This window comes from Syngnathus leptorhynchus, unplaced genomic scaffold (genome assembly GCF_054491065.1).
Source record: "Syngnathus leptorhynchus isolate UIUO unplaced genomic scaffold, UIUO_Slep HiC_scaffold_51, whole genome shotgun sequence".
NCBI lineage: Eukaryota > Metazoa > Chordata > Actinopteri > Syngnathiformes > Syngnathidae > Syngnathus > Syngnathus leptorhynchus.
Window position 1 is genome coordinate 267,134 of NW_028232018.1, and position 15,651 is coordinate 282,784.

Genomic DNA, 15,651 nt, shown 5'->3' on the forward strand with positions numbered 1-15,651 from the left:
CCACTTCACACACTGTTTGCTTCCACATGTCACAACTGGTACTGTAGCTCCACCCATCACCTTTGTCCTCATAATCAGTGATAGATTCGGCAAGTTTAATTCGGCAACCCACATCTGCCCATGTTATACTGTGAGGTTTAAACAATGAAATGTGGGGTACAGCCGACAACTTGTATTTGTCTTTCTGAGGAGCGGGCAGGAGCACAGCAGCAGCTGCAAATGACCTGCGATCAGTGTACAGAGCAGTGATTGTTAAGGTTACTTCTGTGTCACTGAGAAAACTTTCAATATATTCATCTTGTGGATCAGTGAGAATATTCATGGTGACATGTAATTGATTACAAGACATTTCTGATTCAGGTCGTGACAATTGCTTTCGGGCTTCACTCAGTAAACTGTTTGGTAGCTTGGGATTCTGTTCAACAGAGATGTCATACGAACAGCCAATTTGTTCACCTGCTTGTGCAGCGTATAAATCAACATCTCTCACTCTACATGCTCGCATGCCATCCTTTACTGGAATTATTGCAATTCCCAATCTAGTCATCAGATCTCGACCCAGCAGGTTTATGGGGCATTTTGGGGATAGGACAATCGAGACTGAAGCCATGTTTCCAGTTTCATCATCCCTTACTTCAACTGGGTTGGAGATACTCTCCTTGTGTACCTGCCCATCAGCAGATTTCACCCAAATAGTATTTTGGGAGGCCTTTAGATTAGGGACTTTAGTTTTTATTACGGTTTTACAAGCCCCGGTATCACACAAAAACTCTACATCACTTCCTCCAACATTTAAGGTAACATGTGGTTTTTCTTTTAATGTACTCAAAATGTCCCATGCTGTATGGACATCTACTATTTCTTCCTCTGTAGGATCACAAGAGGTCGAAGGGGAGGAATCTAGTCATGCTGAGAATTTGGCTTTACCTCTGCCCCTTCCTCCACCCTTTGATTGGTCTTGTTTTGCATATCGACACACTCTCGCAAAGTGTCCTCGTTTCCCACAGTTCCAACAGTTGTCAGAATCTGATGGGGGTTTTGAATTGTATGGTGGCCTACGACCCTGTTGACCTCTTCCTCTGCCCCGTTGGGAGCCTCGGAAGAAGACTGTTTTATCTTCATCTAGGTCCTCATCATCATCGTCGAGATGAAATACATCAGAACTTTTGCCTTTTTTGATCACTTTTTCAGCATGTCTGGCCCACTGCATGGTTGTTGTAACGCTAGCAGTGTCCACTTCCACCATGTGTTTCCTCACCCAATTGCCAATATCAGGACGGAAACTAGTGAGGAGTGCATTTTTAAACTGTTGCTGATAAGCACTCTCAGCTGCATCATTAAATGGGATGCCACTATGCACCCTAAATTCTTTTTCAAATCTCAAGCGAAAATCATCAGTATCTTCCCCAGGCTTCTGTTTTATTCCTGCTAAATGACCATAATTCGCTCGTCTTTGAAATATATTTTGCACTCTTTGCACAAGATCATTCCATTGTGCTGCATACTCCCCTCTCAATTGATTTCCCTCAACAGGATAGGGGAAAGGTCCTTGGTTATTTCTACCTGTATAATTTCCTCTAACCTTGGCCCAGTCTTTTCCCAAAGAAGACATTGCAGCTTCTCCTGCCTCATGCCCATTCAGTCTATAGGAATGTATGATTCCAGCCATGTCTTCTGCCCATTTATCTGGGTCTTCTGCAACAGGGGTAACCCCTTCAACTGCTTTTCTTGCCTCTTCCAAAGTCCATGGCCGAAAAACATATGTATGTAGAGGGTAGCCTTCCCCTACAATAGGGTTTGGCACCTGTATCATTGGGCACACATCAACATTGTCTAAAGTTTGAGAAAATCTAGCAGCATTGGTCATAGTTCTTGTTTGCACAGGACTTCTAATTACGTGACCCTGACCTTTTTTGCTATTGTATGGGGGAGGGTGCAGGTCTGTTAAACTTGGATACAAGTTTTGCACAGGAGCGGAAAGCTCTTCTTGCTCCTCTGCTTGAGCTGCGGCTGAGACAGCGCGCCTGGGCACTGTAGCCTCATTGTCTTCCGGCCTGACAAACATACTTGCGGCCTCATCACTTTTCACCTTTATATTTTTTGTCTTTTGAATTTGTTCTCTTCTCTCTTGTGAAGCTTTCAACCACACTCTAGCACATTGCAATTCTCCCTCTTTTCTTTCCTTTTTCGGTCCTTTTTTCTTCCTAGCCACACTCTCCTCCAAAGCATCAACCACTATTTTCCACACTTCAACTTTCAACTTCCCTTCTACTCCATACTTTTTCTTCCACTTTGGCATGTATTGCATACAATTAAGAAATCTACTCGCCATGTACTTCTCATCTCCTTCAAGAGCTAGAGATTTACCGTTTTTATTTCCCATCTTAACTTGGTATTTTTAGATTTTTCCAATTTTTATTTATTTATTTATTTATTTATTTATTTTTTAATTTATCCTACCATTCACACTCTCAACCACACAACTTTCATGCAAACAGCTTGGAAAAACAGACCAAAAAAAAAAGAATCTACGCCCTTCTTCAATTAAGAAAAAGAAGCTCTGACCTTTCTTAGCCTGTCCCTTCCCCTGGGGCTAAAACCCCAGCTGTTTCTTAGCCTGGACAAACCAAACCGTAAACTTCATAGCTCGGACAAACCAAACCGTAAACTTCATAGCTCGGACAAACCAAAGCCGTATATCTTGTGCACCTTTAATTTTTTACGCGTTTACAATGTTAGGGCTTTAACTTACTTGTCCCCTGGTTCGTTGCACTGCCGGATCCCGTCAATCCGCCGCTGTCAGACGAAGGCAGACCTAAGATGCTGGCCCAGCGAAGAATTCACTCCCCAGGACTTTCTTAACCAGGTCCACCTAATAGACGCTGGCCCGTCGACGGAAAGCAGCACGTCGTCCTCAGTCGGTCAGCAACGGGTATGTGGGATCCGGGTCACGGCACCAAAATGTTAGGGATGTTCTAACTCTAACTTAATCTGCAAGAACCACACGGAGAGACAGTATGCCCTTTTGAACACTTGCAAGTGGAGAATCTGTTCGGTACTGTAGATACAGCAATGTCCGAACAAAGTCTGCCGTTGAAGTCCTGCAAGAGAGTCTTTATTGAGAGAAGAAGGGTGGGGGTGAGAGTCAGCCAAGGTGGGGGTGACATTTGACATGTGTAGTGGGCACCTCAACAAATGATTAACCACTTGGGAGGGTCCCAGTCTATCTCTCCACGAGGCCGTGGACATAAATTCTAGTGGAGCAAAACAAGGACGCCTCCACACCACCTGGAGAGCTTCAACAACTGAATGGTTCAACTGTTCAGAATCACGGGAAGGTAAAAGGTTCAAACAAAGTTCATCATTCTAGTCTACATCCCAACATAATCATACGATCAAGATAGTTTATAAACCCTAACAGCCGGTGTGGAGCTGAAGTCAGAGGCGGAGATGAAATTGGAGTCAGATGCAAAGCTGGTGTGGGGCTGGAGTCAGAGGTGGAGCTGAAGTGAGACTGGTGTGGAGCTGGAGTCAGAGGTAGAGCTGAAGTCAGGGTTGGAGGTGGAGCTGAAGTCGGAGACTGGTGTGGAGCTGGAGGCGGAGCTGAAGGCAGAGGCAGAGCAGGTCTGGAGCTGGAGGCAGAGTCAAATGCGGAAGTGGGGCTGAAGTCAGAGGCAGAGCTGGAGGCGGAGCTGAAGTCAGAGGCAGAGCTGGAGGCGGTGCTGAAGTCAGAGGTGGAGCTGAAGTCAGAGGCAGAGCTGGTGGTGGAGTCAGAGAATGCTCCATTAAACCATATAGTGTACATTCCTTCCCTGTAACACTAGTGAAGTCTTCATGGTATAGTGGATAGTGCTCTGGACTCTCACCCCAGCGACCCGAGTTCAAATCCCGGTGGGACCAAAGAATATATATCATCATGGAAAAGGCGTTGGTGGCGGAGCTGGAGCTGTAGGCGGAGCTGAAGTCAGAGGCGGAGCTGAAGTCAGAGGCAGATTTGGTGTGGTGCCGAAATTGAAGGCGGAGCTGAAGTCAGTGGCAGAGATGGTGTGGCGCTGGAGTTGGAGGAGAAGCTGTAGTCAGAGATGGAACTGAAGTTGTGGTCAGATGCAGAACTGGTGTGGAGCTGGAGTCAGAGGCGGAGCTGAAGTCAGAAACTGGTGTGGAGCTGGCGTCGGAGTTGGAGGCGGAAGTGGGGCTGAAGTCAGAGGAAGAGATGGTGTAGAGCTGGAATCAGAGGCAGAAATGAAGTCATAGGTAGAGCTGGTGTGGAACTGAAGTCAGAGGCGGAGATGAAGTTGGAGTCAGATGCAAAGCTGGTGTGGGGCTGGAGTCAAAGGTGGAGCTGAAGTCAGAGACTGGTGTGGAGCTGGAGTCAGAGGTAGAGCTGAAGTCAGGGTTGGAGGTGGAGCTGAAGTCAGAGACTGGTGTGGAGCTGGAGGCGGAGCTGAAGGCAGAGGCAGAGCAGGTCTGGAGCTGGAGGCACAGTCAAAGGCGGAAGTGGGGCTGAAGTCAGAGGCAGAGCTGGAGGCGGAGCTGAAGTCAGAGGCAGAGCTGGAGGCGGTGCTGAAGTCAGAGGTGGAGCTGAAGTCAGAGGCAGAGCTGGTGGTGGAGTCAGAGAATGCTCCATTAAACCATATAGTGTACATTCCTTCCCTGCAACACTAGTGAAGTCTTCATGGTATAGTGGATAGTGCTCTGGACTCTAGCCCCAGCGACCCGAGTTCAAATCCCGGTGGGACCAAAGAAAATATGTCATCATGGAAAAGGCGTTGGTGGCGGAGCTGGAGCTGTAGGCGGACCTGAACTCAGAGGCAGATTTGGTGTGGCGCCGGAATTGGAAGCGGAGCTGAAGTCAGTGGCAGAGATGGTGTGGAACTGGAGTTGGAGGAGGAGCTGTAGTGTGAGATGGAACTGAAGTTGAAGTCAGATGCAGAACTGGTGTGGAGCTGGAGTCAGAGGTGGAGCTGAAGTCAGAAACTGGTGTGGAGCTGGCGGCGGAGTGTGAGGCGGAAGTGGGGCTGAAGTCAGAGGCAAAGATGGTGTAGAGCTGGAGTCAGAGGCAGAAAGGAAGTCAGAGGTAGAGCCGGTGTGGAGCTGAAGTCAGAGGCGGAGATGAAATTGGAGTCAGATGCAAAGCTGGTGTGGGGCTGGAGTCAGAGGTGGAGCTGAAGTGAGACTGGTGTGGAGCTGGAGTCAGAGGTAGAGCTGAAGTCAGGGTTGGAGGTGGAGCTGATGTCAGAGACTGGTGTGGAGCTGGAGGCGGAGCTGAAGGCAGAGGCAGAGCAGGTCTGGAGCTGGAGGCAGAGTCAAAGGCGGAAGTGGGGCTGAAGTCAGAGGCAGAGCTGGAGGCGGAGCTGAAGTCAGAGGCAGAGCTGGAGGCGGTGCTGAAGTCAGAAGTGGAGCTGAAGTCAGAGGCAGAGCTGGTGGTGGAGTCAGAGAATGCTCCATTAAACCATATAGTGTACATTCCTTCCCTGCAACACTAGTGAAGTCTTCATGGTATAGTGGATAGTGCTCTGGACTCTCACCCCAGCGACCCGAGTTCAAATCCCGGTGGGACCAAAGAAAATATGTCATCATGGAAAAGGTGTTGGAGGCGGAGCTGGAGCTGTAGGCGGAGCTGAAGTCAGAGGCGGACCTGAAGTCAGAGGCAGATTTGGTGTGGCGCCGGAATTGGAAGCGGAGCTGAAGTCAGAAACTGGTGTGGAGCTGGCGGCGGAGATGGAGGCGGAAGTGGGGCGGAAGTAAGAGGCAGAGATGGTGTAGAGCTGGAGTCAGAGGCAGAAATGAAGTCAGAGGTAGAGCTGGTCTGGAACTGTAGTCAGAGGCGGAAATGAAGTTGGAGTCAGTTGCAAATCTGGTGTGGAGCTGGAGTCAGAGGTGGAGCTGAAGTGAGACTGGTATGGAGCTGGAGTCAGAGGTAGAGCTGAAGTCAGGGTTGAAGGTGGAGCTGAAGTCAGAGACTGGTGTGGAGCTGGAGGCGGAGCTGAGGGCAGAGGCAGAGCAGGTCTGGAGCTGGAGGCACAGTCAAAGGCGGAAGTGAGGCTGAAGTCAGAGGCAGAGCTGGAGGCGGAGCTGAAGTCAGAGGCAGAGCTGGAGGTGGTGCTGAAGTCAGAGGTGGAGCTGAAGTCAGAGGCAGAGCTGGTGGTGGAGTCAGAGAATGCTCCATTAAACCATATAGTGTACATTCCTTCCCTGCAACACTAGTGAAGTGTTAATGGTATAGTGGATAGTGCTCTGGACTCTCACCCCAGCGACCCGAGTTCAAATCTCGGTGGGACCAAAGAAAATATGTCATCATGGAAAAGGTGTTGGAGGCGGAGCTGGAGCTGTAGGCGGAGCTGAAGTCAGAGGCGGACCTGAAGTCAGAGGCAGATTTGGTGTGGCGCCGGAATTGGAAGCGGAGCTGAAGTCAGTGGCAGAGATGGTGTGGAACTGAAGTTGGAGGAGAAGCTGTAGTGTGAGATGGAATTGAAGTTGAAGTCAGATGCAGAACTGGTGTGGAGCTGGAGTCAGAGGTGGAGCTGAAGTCAGAAACTGGTGTGGAGCTGGCGGCGGAGTTGGAGGCGGAAGTGGGGCTGAAGTCAGAGGCAGAGATGGTGTAGAGCTGGAGTCAGAGGCAGAAATGAAGTCAGAGGTAGAGCTGGTGTGGAGCTGTAGTCAGAGGCGGAGATGAAGTTGGAGTCAGATGCAAATCTGGTGTGGGGCTGGAGTCAGAGGTGGAGCTGAAGTGAGACTGGTGTTGAGCTGGAGTCAGAGGTAGAGCTGAAGTCGGAGACTGGTGTGGAGTTGGAGGCGGAGCTGAAGGCAGAGGCAGAGCAAGTCTGGAGCTGGAGGCAGAGTCAAAGGCGGAAGTGGGAATGAAGTCAGAGGCAGAGCTGGAGGCGGAGCTGAAGTCAGAGGCAGAGCTGGTGGTGGAGTCAGAGAATGCTCCATTAAACCATATAGTGTACATTCCTTCCCTGCAACACTAGTGAAGTCTTCATGGTATAGTGGATAGTGCTCTGGACTCTCACCCCAGCGACCCGAGTTCAAATCCCGGTGGGACCAAAGAAAATATGTCATCATGGAAAAGGTGTTGGAGGCGGAGCTGGAGCTGTAGGCGGAGCTGAAGTCAGAGGCGGACCTGAAGTCAGAGGCAGATTTGGTGTGGCGCCGGAATTGGAAGCGGAGCTGAAGTCAGTGGCAGAGATGGTGTGGAACTGGAGTTGGAGGAGAAGCTGTAGTGTGAGATGGAACTGAAGTTGAGGTCAGATGCAGAACTGGTGTGGAGCTGGAGTCAGAGGTGGAGCTGAAGTCAGAAACTGGTGTGAAGTTGGCGGCGGAATTGGAGGCGGAAGTGGGGCTGAAGTCAGAGGCAGAGATGGTGTAGAGCTGGAGTCAGAGGCAGAAATGAAGTCAGAGGTAGAGCTGGTCTGGAACTGTAGTCAGAGGCGGAAATGAAGTTGGAGTCAGTTGCAAATCTGGTGTGGGGCTGGAGTCAGAGGTGGAGCTGAAGTGAGACTGGTGTGGAGCTGGAGTCAGAGGTAGAGCTGAAGTCAGGGTTGAAGGTGGAGCTGAAGTCAGAGACTGGTGTGGAGCTGGAGGCGGAGCTGAGGGCAGAGGCAGAGCAGGTCTGGAGCTGGAGGCACAGTCAAAGGCGGAAGTGAGGCTGAAGTCAGAGGCAGAGCTGGAGGCGGAGCTGAAGTCAGAGGCAGAGCTGGAGGTGGTGCTGAAGTCAGAGGTGGAGCTGAAGTCAGAGGCAGAGCTGGTGGTGGAGTCAGAGAATGCTCCATTAAACCATATAGTGTACATTCCTTCCCTGCAACACTAGTGAAGTGTTAATGGTATAGTGGATAGTGCTCTGGACTCTCACCCCAGCGATCCGAGTTCAAATCTCGGTGGGACCAAAGAAAATATGTCATCATGGAAAAGGTGTTGGAGGCGGAGCTGGAGCTGTAGGCGGAGCTGAAGTCAGAGGCGGACCTGAAGTCAGAGGCAGATTTGGTGTGGCGCCGGAATTGGAAGCGGAGCTGAAGTCAGAGGCAGAGATGGTGTAGAGCTGGAGTCAGAGGCAGAAATGAAGTCAGAGGTAGAGCTGGTGTGGAGCTGTAGTCAGAGGCGGAGATGAAGTTGGAGTCAGATGCAAATCTGGTGTGGGGCTGGAGTCAGAGGTGGAGCTGAAGTGAGACTGGTGTTGAGCTGGAGTCAGAGGTAGAGCTGAAGTCGGAGACTGGTGTGGAGTTGGAGGCGGAGCTGAAGGCAGAGGCAGTGCAAGTCTGGAGCTGGAGGCAGAGTCAAAGGCGGAAGTGGGGCTGAAGTCAGAGGCAGAGCTGGAGGCGGAGCTGAAGTCAGAGGCAGAGCTGGTGGTGGAGTCAGAGAATGCGCCATTAAACCATATAGTGTACATTCCTTCCCTGCAACACTAGTGAAGTCTTCATGGTATAGTGGATAGTGCTCTGGACTCTCACCCCAGCGACCCGAGTTCAAATCCCGGTGGGACCAAAGAAAATATGTCATCATGGAAAAGGCGTTGGTGGCGGAGCTGGAGCTGTAGGCGGAGCTGAAGTCAGAGGCGGAGCTGGAGTCAGAGGCAGATTTGGTGTGGTGCCGAAATTGGAGGCGGAGCTGAAGTCAGTGGCAGAGATTGTGTGGAGCTGGAGTTGGAGGAGAAGCTGTAGTCAGAGATGGAACTGAAGTTGTGGTCAGATGCACAACTGGTGTGGAGCTGGAGTCAGAGGCGGAGCTGAAGTCAGAAACTGGTGTGGAGCTGGCGGCGGAGTTGGAGGCGGAAGTGGGGCTGAAGTCAGAGGCAGAGATGGTGTAGAGCTGGAGTCAGAGGCAGAAATGAAGTCAGAGGTAGAGCTGGTGTGGAGCTGAAGTCAGAGGCGGAGATGAAGTTGGAGTCAGATGCAAAGCTGGTGTGGGGCTGGAGTCAGAGGTGGAGCTGAAGTCAGAGTCTGGTGTGGAGCTGGAGTCAGAGGTAGAGCTGAAGTCAGGGTTGGAGATGGAGCTGAAGTCAGAGACTGGTGTGGAGCTGGAGGCGGAGCTGAAGGCAGAGGCAGAGCAGGTCTGGAACTGTAGGCACAGTCAAAGTTGGAAGTGGGGCTGAAGTCAGAGGCAGAGCTGGAGGCGGAGCTGAAGTCAGAGGCAGAGCTGGAGGCGGTGCTGAAGTCAGAGGTGGAGCTGAAGTCAGAGGCAGAGCTGGTGGTGGAGTCAGAGAATGCTCCATTAAACCATATAGTGTACATTCCTTCCCTGCAACACTAGTGAAGTCTTCATGGTATAGTGGATAGTGCTGTGGACTCTCACCCCAGCGACCCGAGTTCAAATCCCGGTGGGACCAAAGAAAATATGTCATCATGGAAAAGGTGTTGGAGGCGGAGCTGGAGCTGTAGGCGGACCTGAAGTCAGAGGCAGATTTGGTGTGGCGCCGGAATTGGAAGCGGAGCTGAAGTCAGTGGCAGAGATGGTGTGGAACTGGAGTTGGAGCTGTAGTCAGAGATGGAACTGAAGTTGAAGACTGATGTGGAGCTGGAGTCAGAGGTGGAGCTGAAGTCAGAAACTGGTGTGGAGCTGGCGGCGGAGTTGGAGGCGGAAGTGGGGCTGAAGTCAGAGGCAGAGATGGTGTAGAGCTGGAGTCAGAGGCAGAAATGAAGTCAGAGGTAGAGCTGGTGTGGAGCTGAAGTCAGAGGCGGAGATGAAGTTGGAGTCAGATGCAAATCTGGTGTGGGGCTGGAGTCAGAAGTGGAGCTGAAGTGACACTGGTGTGGAGCTGGAGTCAGAGGTAGAGCTGAAGTCAGGGTTGGAGGTGGAGCTGAAGTCGGAGACTGGTGTGGAACTGGCGGCAGAGTTGGAGGCGGAAGTGGGGCTGAAGTCAGAGGCGGAGATGGTGTAGAGCTGGAGTCAGAGGCAGAAATGATGTCAGAGGTAGAGCTGGTGTGGAGCTGTAGTCAGAGGCGGAGATGAAGTTGGAGTCAGATGCAAATCTGGTGTGGGGCTGGAGTCAGAGGTGGAGCTGAAGTGAGACTGGTGTGGAGCTGGAGTCAGAGGTAGAGCTGAAGTCGGAGACTGGTGTGGAGTTGGAGGCGGAGCTGAAGGCAGAGGCAGAGGAAGTCTGGAGCTGGAGGCAGAGTCAAAGGCGGAAGTGGGGCTGAAGTCAGAGGCAGAGCTGGAGGCGGAGCTGAAGTCAGAGGCAGAGCTGGAGGCGGTGCTGAAGTCAGAGGTGGAGCTGAAGTCAGAGGCAGAGCTGGTGGTGGAGTCAGAGAATGCTCCATTAAACCATATAGTGTACATTCCTTCCCTGCAACACTAGTGAAGTCTTCATGGTATAGTGGATAGTGCTCTGGACTCTCACCCCAGCGACCCGAGTTCAAATCCCGGTGGGACCAAAGAAAATATGTCATCATGGAAAAGGTGTTGGAGGCGGAGCTGGAGCTGTAGGCGGAGCTGAAGTCAGAGGCGGACCTGAAGTCAGAGGCAGATTTGGTGTGGCGCCGGAATTGGAAGCGGAGCTGAAGTCAGTGGCAGAGATGGTGTGGAACTGGAGTTGGAGGAGAAGCTGTAGTGTGAGATGGAACTGAAGTTGAGGTCAGATGCAGAACTGGTGTGGAGCTGGAGTCAGAGGTGGAGCTGAAGTCAGAAACTGGTGTGGAGCTGGCGGCGGAATTGGAGGCGGAAGTGGGGCTGAAGTCAGAGGCAGAGATGGTGTAGAGCTGGAGTCAGAGGCAGAAATGAAGTCAGAGGTAGAGCTGGTGTGGAGCTGTAGTCAGCGGCGGAGATGAAGTTGGAGTCAGATGCAAATCTGGTGTGGGGCTGGAGTCAGAGGTGGAGCTGAAGTGAGACTGGTGTGGAGCTGGAGTCAGAGGTAGAGCTGAAGTCGGAGACTGGTGTGGAGTTGGAGGCGGAGCTGAAGGCAGAGGCAGAGCAAGTCTGGAGCTGGAGGCAGAGTCAAAGGCGGAAGTGGGGCTGAAGTCAGAGGCAGAGCTGGAGGCGGAGCTGAAGTCAGAGGCAGAGCTGGTAGTGGAGTCAGAGAATGCGCCATTAAACCATATAGTGTACATTCCTTCCCTGCAACACTAGTGAAGTCTTCATGGTATAGTGGATAGTGCTCTGGACTCTCACCCCAGCGACCCGAGTTCAAATCCCTGTGGGACCAAAGAAAATATGTCATCATGGAAAAGGCGTTGGTGGCGGAGCTGGAGCTGTAGGCGGAGCTGAAGTCAGAGGCGGAGCTGGAGTCAGAGGCAGATTTGGTGTGGTGCCGAAATTGGAGGCGGAGCTGAAGTCAGTGGCAGAGATGGTGTGGAGCTGGAGTTGGAGGAGAAGCTTTAGTCAGAGATGGAACTGAAGTTGTGGTCAGATGCACAACTGGTGTGGAGCTGGAGTCAGAGGCGGAGCTGAAGTCAGAAACTGGTGTGGAGCTGGCGGCGGAGTTGGAGGCGGAAGTGGGGCTGAAGTCAGAGGCAGAGATGGTGTAGAGCTGGAGTCAGAGGCAGAAATGAAGTCAGAGGTAGAGCTGGTGTGGAGCTGAAGTCAGAGGTGGAGATGAAGTTGGAGTCAGATGCAAAGCTGGTGTGGGGCTGGAGTCAGAGGTGGAGCTGAAGTCAGAGTGTGGTGTGGAGCTGGAGTCAGAGGTAGAGCTGAAGTCAGGGTTGGAGGTGGAGCTGAAGTCAGAGACTGGTGTGGAGCTGGAGGCGGAGCTGAAGGCAGAGGCAGAGCAGGTCTGGAACTGTAGGCACAGTCAAAGGTGGAAGTGGGGCTGAAGTCAGAGGCAGAGCTGGAGGCGGAGCTGAAGTCAGAGGCAGAGCTGGAGGCGGTGCTGAAGTCAGAGGTGGAGCTGAAGTCAGAGGCAGAAATGAAGTCAGAGGTAGAGCTGGTGTGGAGCTGTAGTCAGAGGCGGAGATGAAGTTGGAGTCAGATGCAAATCTGGTGTGGGGCTGGAGTCAGAGGTGGAGCTGAAGTGAGACTGGTGTGGAGCTGGAGTCAGAGGTAGAGCTGAAGTCGGAGACTGGTGTGGAGTTGGAGGCGGAGCTGAAGGCAGAGGCAGAGCAAGTCTGGAGCTGGAGGCAGAGTCAAAGGCGGAAGTGGGGCTGAAGTCAGAGGCAGAGCTGGAGGCGGAGCTGAAGTCAGAGGCAGAGCTGGTAGTGGAGTCAGAGAATGCGCCATTAAACCATATAGTGTACATTCCTTCCCTGCAACACTAGTGAAGTCTTCATGGTATAGTGGATAGTGCTCTGGACTCTCACCCCAGCGACCCGAGTTCAAATCCCGGTGGGACCAAAGAAAATATGTCATCATGGAAAAGGCGTTAATGGCGGAGCTGGAGCTGTAGGCGGAATTGAAGTCAGAGGCGGAGCTGAAGTCAGAGGCAGATTTGGTGTGGTGCCGAAATTGAAGGCGGAGCTGAAGTCAGTGGCAGAGATGGTGTGGAGCTGGAGTTGGAGGAGAAGCTGTAGTCAGAGATGGAACTGAAGTTGTGGTCAGATGCACAACTGGTGTGGAGCTGGAGTCAGAGGCGGAGCTGAAGTCAGAAACTGGTGTGGAGCTGGCGGCGGAGTTGGAGGCGGAAGTGGGGCTGAAGTCAGAGGCAGAGATGGTGTAGAGCTGGAGTCAGAGGCAGAAATGAAGTCAGAGGTAGAGCTGGTGTGGAGCTGAAGTCAGAGGCGGAGATGAAGTTGGAGTCAGATGCAAATCTGGTGTGGGGCTGGAGTCAGAGGTGGAGCTGAAGTCAGAGACTGGTGTGGAGCTGGAGTCAGAGGTAGAGCTGAAGTCAGGGTTGGAGGTGGAGCTGAAGTCGGAGACTGGTGTGGAGCTGGAGGCGGAGCTGAAGGCGGAGGCAGAGCAGGTCTGGAGCTGGAGGCAGAGTCAAAGGCGGAAGTGGGGCTGAAGTCAGAGGCAGAGCTGGAGGCGGAGCTGAAGTCAGAGGCAGAGCTGAAGTCAGAGGCAGAGCTGGAGGCGGAGCTGAAGTCAGAGGCAGAGCTGGTGGTGGAGTCAGAGAATGCGCCATTAAACCATATAGTGTACATTCCTTCCCTGCAACACTAGTGAAGTCTTCATGGTATAGTGGATAGTGCTCTGGACTCTCACCCCAGCGACCCGAGTTCAAATCCCGGTGGGACCAAAGAAAATATGTCATCATGGAAAAGGCGTTGGTGGCGGAGCTGGAGCTGTAGGCGGAGCTGAAGTCAGAGGCGGAGCTGGAGTCAGAGGCAGATTTGGTGTGGTGCCGAAATTGGAGGCGGAGCTGAAGTCAGTGGCAGAGATTGTGTGGAGCTGGAGTTGGAGGAGAAGCTGTAGTCAGAGATGGAACTGAAGTTGTGGTCAGATGCACAACTGGTGTGGAGCTGGAGTCAGAGGCGGAGCTGAAGTCAGAAACTGGTGTGGAGCTGGCGGCGGAGTTGGAGGCGGAAGTGGGGCTGTAGTCAGAGGCAGAGATGGTGTAGAGCTGGAGTCAGAGGCAGAAATGAAGTCAGAGGTAGAGCTGGTGTGGAGCTGAAGTCAGAGGCGGAGATAAAGTTGGAGTCAGATGCAAAGCTGGTGTGGGGCTGGAGTCAGAGGTGGAGCTGAAGTCAGAGACTGGTGTGGAGCTGGAGTCAGAGGTAGAGCTGAAGTCAGGGTTGAAGGTGGAGCTGAAGTCAGAGACTGGTGTGGAGCTGGAGGCGGAGCTGAGGGCAGAGGCAGAGCAGGTCTGGAGCTGGAGGCACAGTCAAAGGCGGAAGTGAGGCTGAAGTCAGAGGCAGAGCTGGAGGCGGAGCTGAAGTCAGAGGCAGAGCTGGAGGCGGTGCTGAAGTCAGAGGTGGAGCTGAAGTCAGAGGCAGAGCTGGTGGTGGAGTCAGAGAATGCTCCATTAAACCATATAGTGTACATTCCTTCCCTGCAACACTAGTGAAGTGTTAATGGTATAGTGGATAGTGCTCTGGACTCTCACCCCAGCGACCCGAGTTCAAATCTCGGTGGGACCAAAGAAAATATGTCATCATGGAAAAGGTGTTGGAGGCGGAGCTGGAGCTGTAGGCGGAGCTGAAGTCAGAGGCGGACCTGAAGTCAGAGGCAGATTTGGTGTGGCGCCGGAATTGGAAGCGGAGCTGAAGTCAGTGGCAGAGATGGTGTGGAACTGGAGTTGGAGGAGAAGCTGTAGTGTGAGATGGAATTGAAGTTGAAGTCAGATGCAGAACTGGTGTGGAGCTGGAGTCAGAGGTGGAGCTGAAGTCAGAAACAGGTGTGGAGCTGGCGGCGGAGTTGGAGGCGGAAGTGGGGCTGAAGTCAGAGGCAGAGATGGTGTAGAGCTGGAGTCAGAGGCAGAAATGAAGTCAGAGGTAGAGCTGGTGTGGAGCTGTAGTCAGAGGCGGAGATGAAGTTGGAGTCAGATGCAAATCTGGTGTGGGGCTGGAGTCAGAGGTGGAGCTGAAGTGAGACTGGTGTTGAGCTGGAGTCAGAGGTAGAGCTGAAGTCGGAGACTGGTGTGGAGTTGGAGGCGGAGCTGAAGGCAGAGGCAGAGCAAGTCTGGAGCTGGAGGCAGAGTCAAAGGCGGAAGTGGGGCTGAAGTCAGAGGCAGAGCTGGAGGCGGAGCTGAAGTCAGAGGCAGAGCTGGTGGTGGAGTCAGAGAATGCGCCATTAAACCATATAGTGTACATTCCTTCCCTGCAACACTAGTGAAGTCTTCATGGTATAGTGGATAGTGCTCTGGACTCTCACCCCAGCGACCCGAGTTCAAATCCCGGTGGGACCAAAGAAAATATGTCATCATGGAAAAGGCGTTGGTGGCGGAGCTGGAGCTGTAGGCGGAGCTGAAGTCAGAGGCGGAGCTGGAGTCAGAGGCAGATTTGGTGTGGTGCCGAAATTGGAGGCGGAGCTGAAGTCAGTGGCAGAAATGGTGTGGAGCTGGAGTTGGAGGAGAAGCTGTAGTCAGAGATGGAACTGAAGCTGGAGTCAGTGGCGGAGCTGAAGTCAGAAACTGGTGTGGAGCTGGTGGCGGAGTTGGAGGCGGAAGTGGGGCTGTAGTCAGAGGCAGAGATGGTGTAGAGCTGGAGTCAGAGGCAGAAATGAAGTCAGAGGTAGAGCTGGTGTGGAGCTGAAGTCAGAGGCGGAGATAAAGTTGGAGTCAGATGCAAAGCTGGTGTGGGGCTGGAGTCAGAGGTGGAGCTGAAGTCAGAGACTGGTGTGGAGCTGGAGTCAGAGGTAGAGCTGAAGTCAGGGTTGAAGGTGGAGCTGAAGTCAGAGACTGGTGTGGAGCTGGAGGCGGAGCTGAGGGCAGAGGCAGAGCAGGTCTGGAGCTGGAGGCACAGTCAAAGGCGGAAGTGAGGCTGAAGTCAGAGGCAGAGCTGGAGGCGGAGCTGAAGTCAGAGGCAGAGCTGGAGGCGGTGCTGAAGTCAGAGGTGGAGCTGAAGTCAGAGGCAGAGCTGGTGGTGGAGTCAGAGAATGCTCCATTAAACCATATAGTGTACATTCCTTCCCTGCAACACTAGTGAAGTGTTAATGGTATAGTGGATAGTGCTCTGGACTCTCACCCCAGCGACCCGAGTTCAAATCTCGGTGGGACCAAAGAAAATATGTCATCATGGAAAAGGTGTTGGAGGCGGAGCTGGAGCTGTAGGCGGAGCTGAAGTCAGAGGCGGACCTGAAGTCAGAGGCAGATTTGGTGTGGCGCCGGAATTGGAAGCGGAGCTGAAG